Source organism: Belonocnema kinseyi, chromosome 7, assembly GCF_010883055.1.
Source record: "Belonocnema kinseyi isolate 2016_QV_RU_SX_M_011 chromosome 7, B_treatae_v1, whole genome shotgun sequence".
Taxonomy (NCBI): domain Eukaryota; kingdom Metazoa; phylum Arthropoda; class Insecta; order Hymenoptera; family Cynipidae; genus Belonocnema; species Belonocnema kinseyi.
In genome coordinates, this window is record NC_046663.1 from 103,317,192 (window position 1) to 103,328,554 (window position 11,363).

The 11,363-nt window shown below is 28.6% G+C and overlaps 1 protein-coding gene across 9 annotated transcripts in view; it reads left to right on the plus strand.

Moving 5' to 3' along the window:
* LOC117177199 (DNA-binding protein RFX2) overlaps window positions 1-11,363 on the plus strand; it is a 37,783-nt gene that overhangs the window by 7,040 nt on the left and 19,380 nt on the right. For all 9 annotated transcript variants that reach the window (XM_033367732.1, XM_033367733.1, XM_033367734.1 and 6 more), the window contains exon 2: window positions 91-177. The gene's annotated coding sequence lies outside the window, so the exon portion shown is untranslated. The remainder of the gene's footprint in view (window positions 1-90; window positions 178-11,363) is intronic.

Sequence of the window (11,363 nt, forward strand, 5' to 3'; positions counted from 1 at the left end):
GTAAAAGTTCAACTGTATGATCTAATTAATTTATCGTTATAACATTGATTGGTTTATATTACAAATATATTTATATTTTCATTTTTTCAGAAAATTGTCAAAAGAGAGCTTAATGAATATGGATTTGCTAAGCCAGAGACGTAGAAAACAATAAAGAGCTTTCTTATTATTTAAAAGGTAAGATGATACAAGCATAATAAAAAGTATATAATTATTGGATGACAGTATAATATTCGGAAACATTATTAGTCACTATTCAATACGTAAAGCTACCCTAGTAGATTTTATAATATTCTAAACTATTTTCTAAATATTAAGATATCATTTTTTGACTGAACTTTGCATTTTTTATGTGTTTTCTATCATTAGAAGTTTTATTCATTGTATCTTTTTATGTTCACCTGCCGTGAAATCTTTTGTACTTTTACTATCCGTGGAAATTTTTTTTGCAATATTTTCTGTGCCAAGGGAAGCTGTACCTGTTTCCTGGGCAACACCCTAGTGTCAAAGTGTTCCTCTGATTCTTTGAGTTCTGACTTTACACTTTAGTGACTACGTTTTATCGAACTAGGAATACTCATTGCTCGGAACTTTGGACGTACATAGGCAACAAAGTAGAATTTCCAATTTGCATTGCACTTTAAAAAAACTCCTTACAGGCGAATAAGTTCGGAGTTGATTTCTGAGAAAAATAACCGATTTCAATTAACTTAGGCAATTGTCAAGAATTTTCGTAACTTGGTATCATCAGTTAATTTACTCTGTATCAATATCAAGCTTTTTGAGAATTATCTTTTGTTATCAATATCTTTTTTCATAGTTTTGGAATATTTAAAAATTAAAAGTACTTTAATGTTGAACGCTTTAAGAATTTTAAATTTATTTCGTTTTTAAGACATGAACTTCAAAAATGAGTTATTTTCCGTCATTTATAAAGTTAGAAAGCTACAAATTTAAAAAAAATAGCCTTTAATGCTTTTTTGGAATTGTCTAGTTTTGCCCTATTGTCGTAATGTTCAATTATTCACGCACACGCTATTAATTTCGGAATTGTCTAATTTATGAAGTTTCTTGGATAAAGGCACCAATTAAAAAACTGCATATTTTATCAGAGAAATTCATTCCGAATTCCGGATCTTTAATGGAGTCCCTCATGAAAATGACTGAAATTCACCATTTTCTTAATATATTCCTTTCGTAATTTCACTATTAATATCTCAAAACAGCGCAAGGATTTGTGCAAATATTCATTCCATTTCTGTTTAGCACTTCAATGTTTTTAAAATGGGGTTTTTATCTAAAAATTGTTTTCAGTAACATAATTCAGATAGTGTAACAAAATAAAAGATTCCTTGGCTCGAGATGAATCGATTTACCTATACAATTATTACATTTTATTGAAAATTAAAGAATCAATTATTCGAGACGAATTGATTTAACTTTTATATTAATTCATGTTTATCATACAGTGCGAAAGTTATACCCTTTTATAATATTTAAAAACTTTTTTTTACTATAAAAATATTACCATTAACACCATTTAAAGTGGAAGCAAGAATAGAAAAGACACCTTGTTTCAAGGAAAATTTATTGGCCCATAGCATTCATAAATTTTCTTGAAGAATAATAAAGTTATGATAATTTATAATCTTGCAACATTCATTTTTGAATTATACCTAACTAAAATTATCATAATTCAAAGCTAATGTAAAAAAAAAGATTCTTTGTATCGAGACTAACTGTGAAAGAAATTATTTTTGATGATACCTATTGCAAATATTTCCTACACCAATTGTCAAGCAAAACAGATGAGTTTTTAACTAAAATTATGAATGTTTAATTAAAAAGACGAATTTTTAACAAGATACCCGCAGTTCAACTTTTAACTAAGTAGTTAAATTTAAAAAAATGATGTTAAATAAAAACCAATTAAGTTTAACCAAAAAAGATGACTGCCAGCAAAATAGTTGATTTTTCAACCAAATTGTATTTTCAAGCCAAAAAGACGAATTTTGTATAAAACATTTGGATTTTCCAAGCAAAAATATGAATTTTCAACAAAAAATTTAATTTTGAAAAAAAAATTAACAGAATATTTAAATATTTAACCAAAGAAATTAGTTCTTAATAAAGAAAGATTTTTCAGTCAAGCAAGCAAGTTTCAACCAAAGTGGAATTTTCAAGCCAAAAAACGAATTTTCTAAAAAACAGTCAAATTCTTTACACGAACATGTTAATTTTCAACCAAAAAGTTTGATGTAATATTTGATAATTGTTACACAAAATATTATAATTTTAAACATATAGTTAAATTCATCTAAGAAGACGAATTTTCAACCAAGCAGTTTCATTTTTAAACAAAAAAAAAATCATGTTCATACCAAAAGAGATGAATTTTCAATCGAAAATCAATACTTTTCAAGGCAAATTTAATTTTCAACTAAATTCTTGAATTTTTAAGCGAAAAAGACGAATTTTCATCAAAATAGTTGAATTTTCAACAAAAAAAAAATTTGTCAGTCAGGGAATAAAAAAAAAATGGAAATCAAATTGTGGAATTTGTAGTCAAAACTACGACTTTTTTACAGAACAGTTGAATTTTCAACCCAAATCATACATTTTCAAGACAAACTTAATTTTCAACGAAATAGTTGTATTTAAAAAAATTTAATTCTTGATAATAATTAAATTTTCGACTAAATAATAAAACCTATCTGTCGACAAATGAATTCTTGACCAAAAATATTTGGAGTTCCATATTGGGCACTATTAATTCAGTTCGCAATTAAGTAGAAAAAACGAGAAAAGGGGATAAAGAAGGCAAGAGGGAAGACTGTAAAGTCTGTGAAAAATAAATAGGAATTGTGATTAATTTTTAATACTTTTCAAATAACATATGCAGTAAATTACGTAAAACGGTTGAAAAGTCTTAAGAAACAAAAACATAAAAATTAGGTTTTTCAAACAGTAATTTTTGGTTGTTTTCAAATAATTTATTTCTAGTTTAGTTAGGAAAATACTTTTGAAAAGAATACAGTAGAAATAACTTGATAAGAAAAAGAAATCATCTATGTATTTACCGTTAAAGACACATTTGATTAATTTCGAACATGAGCATTTTTTAATTTCCAACGGATTTTTTAAAGCTAGTTACAAAAAAATGTTTAAACCAAAGTTACTAGAAAACTTGCTAAAGAAAACGTGCTGCTGTTAGAATTCACTTTCGTTCCCTATTCAAGATATACCCATATGCCATAAAGAGTTTCTAATAATAAATTGTTTTGTTTATAGGATGTGCAATTTTTTATAGTTATAAAAACAAGATCATGAAAATACTTATTTTTCAATAACAATCTATATTCTGAATTGTAATAATATAAATGTATTGAAATGATAGATTTTTCAGGGTAGCTGAGAATAAAATTTAGTGCAGAAATTAAACTAATCATGAAAAGCAAAAAATTTCTACATTATTTTACATCTGAATAAGCAGTACCTGCCTGTGGTACAGAAATAAATAATATACATTTGATATAATAGTGTTGAAAATTTTGCAGAAAAATGGAGATTTTGGACAAAATATAGTGCGAAGCACGACATATATGACGAGAATGTGTTCGTTAAAGTCGAAGGAGTTTTAACAAGAGAGAGTTCACAATCATAAAATTACAGTTGTTCATGCTTTGACCATTAGTTTTAAAAGGTCTGTGCACAAATGCGGGGAAATATAACGTCCGAGCGCGTAGCGCGAGGTAAATACATTATCCAGCGCACAGTGCGAGAACTAACAGTCGCGCGCCCAAAGTTTCGAGTGAAGCGTACTTCGTGTACAAAGCGTGATTACAATGTTCCCGCGCAGCAGGCAGATTTTTGTTTTTCGAACAAAATTCCGTTTTTTACTTGAAATTGAACTATTGAACCGCAGTGATCTCTATGAATTAGTAGACTTGAAATTGGTTGTATTTAATTGTTGAATTCCAAATTATAGATTATTATATATAAGTAGTAGGGTAGTTCATACATTTTTTTGTATTTTGAAGTCTCACCCTCTTATTTTGGTTCATTTGGGTAAAGAAAATTTCCTACTTTATTGAGATTTAAAAAAAATGTTTAGAAGTAAGGCACGACCGTTAAAGTATCCCAAAGCGTAAAAAATTCAATAAATCCTTGAGTTGCATAAAGCAGCGTAAAAGATTAATACAGGTCATGTGAAATTTTCGAGTCGAAAACACGTATACTAAAGATTTAATGAATCAATTCACCCCTAAATTTGCCAAAACTCACCCCTTAAGACAGTATAATGTAATTTTCAAGTGTTTTCCGAATTTTATGAAATTAAAATGAACATTTTAAGCGTAAATTTATTTATATAACAATTTTTGGTATACAAGTATGGATAAGCCCTTAAAATAAACGTTTTTCCCATTTCGCTCTTAATAATTCCTAAAAAATTAGTTTCTTTCTTCAGAACTTTTTATTTCAATATACTTGAGGATAACTAAACAGTTTTGAAGAATGAAAATGTAATTTTTTATCAATTATTAGGCATGATAGGGGAAAAATATTTATTTTGAGGTATTGTTTTGATGTATAATAAATTTAAATAAGAAGTTTCGAAAAAAATGTAATTTTCTATGAATTATTAAGAATGAAAATGTTTATTTTAAGAAAATTTTTTCCGTAATTACATAGTAAACTTTTTGCATAATTTACGCTTAAAATTTTAATTTCCATTTCATAAAATTCAGAAAAGCCTTTTAAGAATTACGTACGTTAGTGTCTTAAGAGGTGAGTTTTGGCGATATTGAGGGTAAATTTATTTATTAAAATAAAATTTTAGGCTTCGTGGTGATGAAAATTCTAGTATCCCTTCTCTTATGTGTTTTTAATGACATTGATTTTTATTGATTATTCATAATAAGAGGCAGTTTAGGAAACTTTTTAAAAAACTTTTTGTATTTTTCAAAAACAAATTTTTAAACTCATTTTTTGAAAAAAAATCCTTCTTTGATTAAATTTTTTTTTATAGATAGCTTACAATGACCGAGCAAATGCGCTCGAGAATCTGAACTCTGAAGCCCGTACATACGAGTATAATATTCGTCTATTGTACTTCCATTGTTTATATGGTTTTGTCCATCGTGTGCATCGTTTTGCCATACGTTTTTTATTATTTCGCGAAAATTAAGGAATATCCCATTTTTATATCTGCCGGACTTTTAGCGGTTTTTTTTTCAACCCCTCGGAAACGGGTACTAGAATTTTCATAAAAATTACTAACAATAGATGAAATTCTTCAAATGTTCTAACAGGGAATTTCTCACATTACCTCTGTAAAGCTTTTATGATTCTTTATACAACTAAAGGATTTATTGAATTTTTAAAGCTTTGGAATACTTTAAAAATCGTGCCCTACTTCTGAACATTTTTCTTTCAAATCTAAAAAAATTCGAAAATGTTTGTTCACCAAATTACACAAAATGAAGGGGTGGGATAAAAAAATTAATTATGTCGACCACCCTAATAAGTAGGTATTATCAATAAGTAAATAGTAACTTTATTTTTAATTAGCATTATTTTAAACTCTAAATCTCGGGGCCAGCGAAAATTGAATTATTTTGCATAACGTTAAAAAGTGGCATAAAGTCTCTATCGGTGCTCGAAAAACCCACCCTTAACTTGGCCAGGTGCGTATATCTGCACGTGGAACCGCCAGCTTTCTATTCTATATCTACAGTATTAGCGGAGAAGATCGAAGCGGGGAGGGTCAGCAGTGTATCGGGATAATACCCTCTAATTGCTCTCGCGATCTAACTTGCTCCGCGTTCCACGTTCCACATATTAAGTCCCTTCCCTTGAACCCCTATTCACTGGTGCGTGTGTTTCATTTTGTATCCCCTTTTCTTCTCCCTTGCTACACTTGCGTCACTTGCGGCGTTTGGTACCTGCCACCCCGAGAGGTACTTGCAACCAACACAAGTAAGGGCACGCATTGTCACGCAGTGACGTGTTTTCCTGAATGTGTGCAAATGTGTGTTCTCAACTCTCCCTTTGATCCCGGAATTATTGAATGCAAACGCGTAGCGTATAATGAGAGATCTAAGTCGCGAACCACCGACCTTTCGCGAATACACCGGAGTTCACCCGAGTCGAATAGGTTAGGTTACTTGTTTTCAAATATTATTGATCCCCAGGCCGGGATCAAGAGTTGGGGTGAGAAAATGCATTTCTACCAGTACAATCAATCAGATCTAATTTACAGAATGCATTTTTGATCGGCAACTCCAAATTCGCTACAACATTTCATCCCTTGCCAGCTCCACTTTCACGTACGTAAGTAAATCTCGGTTTGTGGAGGGTGAAATTTTACGCCCATCTGTACTGCCATTCCAAGTTCAATCGCAGTGCATATGTATCTGCATTTCGGCTAATTCATCTGTCACTTTGCCATATATCAGACAAAACTCGTAAATTTGTTCCATTTCGGTTAAGTTTATAAATAAAAATGTTTTACTGTACGATACATAAAATAAGTGTTTACAAACCTAACCTGTGAGGAAAGCATTGGTGATTTTTCTCTGAAATTGTATGAAATTTGGTGAAGTAAATTTTTACTTTTTATTTCAACCGAAAATGGCATTCCTATGGCAATCCATAGCAGAGTCTGATTAAATTTTAGATTAGTGTGACTTTGAGATTGTCAACTTCCACATCTGTTTCCTCGAAACTGGATAACTTTTTCTAATAATACGTTCTTGAACTCAGTTCAGATGTACTTCAGTCCGGGAGTAGATTTTCCTTTGATCTTTTAATGGTGATTTTAATTTTACACAATGTTTTTTCGTGCCTGAAAAATTCCGATTTCGTTGAATAATCTTAAAATGTAGCTACTGCGATTCAGTTCCGGAGGATATAAGTGTAGTCCTATGATGGACAGTATATTTTGCGGAATTCGTTTTGAAACCGCATTACCGTAAAACACAATCCCATTTGCTTGTTATGCAACTTTTTATTTGGAGATGCTCAAAACAAATGCTTATTTCAAAAATGGCTAATTTCGAATTGAAAAAATATTAGGCATACAGTGAAAAATTTCTGTTAGAAATTATCGATCTCGAAAAGATGCACTTTTGAAACATTTCTCTCCATGAACTTTTTTCGAGAATACTGCAAAAAGTATACTTTGTTCTTTTCTCTTTTTTGTCTGAAGTAGTCGTGGAGAATAGTGTTTAAAAAAAAGTGTCTCGTGTCGAATTCTACAAGACTTAAAAAAAAATTCTTAACATTGATCACATTGTTTGAAAGTCACATCACATATGTGACCGATTTTTGATAAAACGGGAAAACTGGTTATGAAAAATTAAATTCCTTATATGATACACGGAGCGGTTAAATCAATGTTTAGATCAAAATTCCAGGTAATTGGAATTTTTAATGCTGTATTGTAATATAGTATCCCACCAACATTTAAAGATTAAAATAATTAACTACCAAGAAATGAAGACATTTTCATTAGATTATATGGGAAATATTTGCTAACTTTTTTATAAATATTTTTTTTTATCACATGTGGTTGCATGTCACCTTACATATATCAAGATAAAAATGAAAATTATTTCAGGAGTGATATTAAAAAAACGCGATTTTTGTATTTAATTACTAAGAAATTAAGTTTTCATAGATTTTATAGTAAATTTTTGTTAACAGTTTTTTGTAATAGATTTTTTTATTTAATTTCGTTGTCTGTTAATTCAAGAACATTTTAAGATAAAAATTGAAAAATCGGCGGGTGGAGGGGGGGGGGGGGGGGGGGGGGGGTGTACAACCTCGACAAGCGTTAAAGATCATTTTAACTGATATTTAACATATAGTCTTATGAAAATTTCTTTATTTCTTCGTAATTAAATATACATTTTTTTCAAAGTATCGGATCGATCTGTAATTTTCGCTTTCATCTTAAAGTATTCGTGGGATGCGATATTAGCATGAAAAAGAAAAAACATTTATTTACTGGTAACATGCATTTAAACTTGGTACAGCCCCACCGAGGATAGTGTTCATATAAAATAAAAAATTTTCCTGTCTTTACAAAGAAGGATTTTCAGAAAATTTGTTCAATGATAAATAATAAATTTAATTACAGTGGCTGCTGAGTCAGGAAACTAATAAATGGCAAAGGAATTTTGGAAGCTTTAGAAAAAAAACGATAAATTAGTCGATAATAAATAACCTTAGAAGTTCGGTTATAATTTGCATTACTAATAGCAAATTTTTGATTTTAAAAATTTCGGAATAATTACCTGTCATTAAAAAAGAGACGGCAATCGATGAGTATTTATCTAAAAAGATACTTTGAAGAGGAAAAAAGTTGAGTTTTGGTTAAAATGTTTGGCTTAAAAAACATAATTTAAATTTGAAATATTCAAAAGCATGAAAACCGTGTTAACTACCAAGCTTTTTCAGTTTATAAGTAAGATAGTGTAACCGATTTCTTCGTTTTTTGACAAATAAAATTCTTGTAATGTTATTTTCATTCTATTTTTAGATATAAAAGGAAAAAACCTTCCAGTTTATTTTTATTTTGTATTTTGTATTTCACTTATTCATAAGTACACACTTCATAAATATTAAAAAAAGTTGCAAAACGTTAGAAATCTTAAACAGAAAATAAAATAAACTGGAGTGAAAATGTTCTGAATTTTTATAATTGTAAAACAAAAACAAAAATTAGTAATCATTGAATACCAGTGATACATGAAATCATTAAAAAAAATGCTTTTTAAAATTCTCCTTTTGTCCAAAATGTCCGTATTTTTCCTGAATTCGAACCACTAAACTGCTGCTCGAACCCCAGTTATTTATTTAATGAGAAGCCTTCTGTTTAGAGCGACTGGTAAAAATGTTGAAATACCAGCAAATAACTAGGAATTTTTCCAAATTTAAGGGACTATCCGAGATGAAATCTGTTACTAATTATTTTTTTACAGTTTGATTTGCTTTTCCTTTTAAAAATCTCATATTTGTATACAAATACATTTACGTTTCGCATTTAAAAAATTAAATTTCAAGTTCCTTTTTATGTCCGAAATATTAAAAGTAGAAACTTGAGATGTTTTGCTTTAACTTTTAAGAGTCTTAAATTTAAGGAATTACAGTAAATACCTTTTCCTCTATTTTAGAAGAACTTCCTCTATTCTTTTTAAACATATGCTATTTGAAATTATAACATTGCAATTACATAGAAAATTCTCTGAAATTATTAAATGTACAAAAAACCCATAAAAACCTTTTTTCCGTTTTACATTTACGTAATTATTCTATTTAAAACTAGAACATGCACAGAAACTAAAAAAAAAAAAAACTTGAAGCTTAAAAAATTCAAAATATGTTGAAAATGTAAAAATCGTTGACAGAAGTTATCTTTTATTCAATATCAAATTCGAACAGTTAAAAAATAAATATTAATCTTAGGAAGTAGTGTTAGAAGCTGAACACTTTTTATTTGAAACGTGCAAAGTTAAATAAATAAAAAGTGGAATATTCAAGTTTGATAAACTGCAAAGTTGAATGTTCGAACTGGAACAATTTAAAGTCGAGGATTCCAAATTGAGCCACTTGCATTTCAAAGTATAGGAGCGATAAGCAGCCTTAAATTTTGTATGTAAATACTACTATACCAAATTTACCGTTTTTATTTGACCGATCACAAACTAAACTATGTAGAATTGAAATCAAACTTTAAAGCTAAAATATTTTTTCGCTGACACTATATAAATAAACAAATTTGAAATGTAAAATATTTTAGGCATTTAATCTGTTTTAAATTTGAATTTAAGGGCATTGAATAGGGCCGTTTACAATCTAGATTCAAAATATTCATTGTAGTAAGGATAAAATGACAAATCTTCTAACGAAATATTTAATTATACTTATAAGGATCACGATTTAATTAATAATGATAATCAATGATTTGATGCGTTCACGATGATTCCATTATAAAAATAACTAGTTTTTTCGGATTTTAATCAGGTACGTGATTTAAACTTGAAAAACCTCCTTTTTATTATGATGATAATATTAAATTAAATTATTGCCCCTATCCCCTCCCTCTGTTGTGAAAAATATCGTATTTTCCCTTTCTTCAGTTCCTTTTGCACTGTGATCTTTGAAATTTTGCTAATTGAAGAATCGCAGTCTTATCTTTTAAAATGAAAAGGGGGTTCTAAACCTGGTACTTACAAATAAAATTAAAAATGTTCTATTTAATTAAGCATAAAAAATAAAATAAACCTGCAGGGTGTCCAGTGACCTTGAAAACATGGATAAGCTGTGAATTTCCTCGATTTTTTCACGAGAACCTTGAATTACATTTTTTTCTTTTAAAACAGTTAATTTATTGAAATGCGAAAAGTAATTTCTATCTTGTAGTCTATTATGAATAAAATATCTGGTTTAGAAGAAATTTTCCTACTGAAAAGTTTTTTATTTATCAAGATTATAGAATGTTAAACTATGATTTTTTGGTGACGTTCAACTTATTTCAAAAATTCAAAAAAGGCATGTACCCTATATTTAAAATTTTTTGCATATTTCCAACGATTTTCAAGATTTTATACAGATTAAAAATAGTTTAATGATTTGAAATGAATGAAAAATGTTTCAGAAGGATTTCATAAATATTTCAAAGATTTTATAAAATTTCCCTAAAGATTTCAAAAGAATACAAGAATTCCAAACATTTCTAACAGGGTACAGTAAACTAGATTTTAATGATTTAAAGGATTTAAAAAATTTGAAAAAGGAATACAGTACATCAGATTTCAATGATTTTGAAACACTTCGAAGATTTTAATTGATTTGAAAAGGTTTCAACAAATTTAAGAAGACTTAATCTAATTTCCCTGAGATTTCAAACAATTCAATTATTTCAAAGAATAAAAAAGATTTCAAAAACAAAGATTTATGAAAAATTGTGCAAATATTTCACGAAAATTTCCAAAGATTTTAAAACTTTCAATGGATTTTAAAGATTTCAAAGGTTTTGAAAAAGATATACCAGATTTCTAAGATTTCAAAAGATTTTATACAGATTAAAAATATTTAAATAATTTCAAATTAATACAAAAGATTTCAAAGATTTTAAGGATTTCAAAAACGACTTATGCCCCCAAAAAATTAAAAAATTTCTTACTTATGTTTCGATTTATGATTCGAAAAAGAGACCTAGAAAAACTTGACTTCTTAACCTGGAAAGCCTGGAAAAGACTTTCAATTTCGTTCCTAAGAATCGCTGGACCCCCTGAAACTACTACCAGTACAGTAAACGCATCAAGTCTTCATTGCTCGATAAAAACTCTTTATTA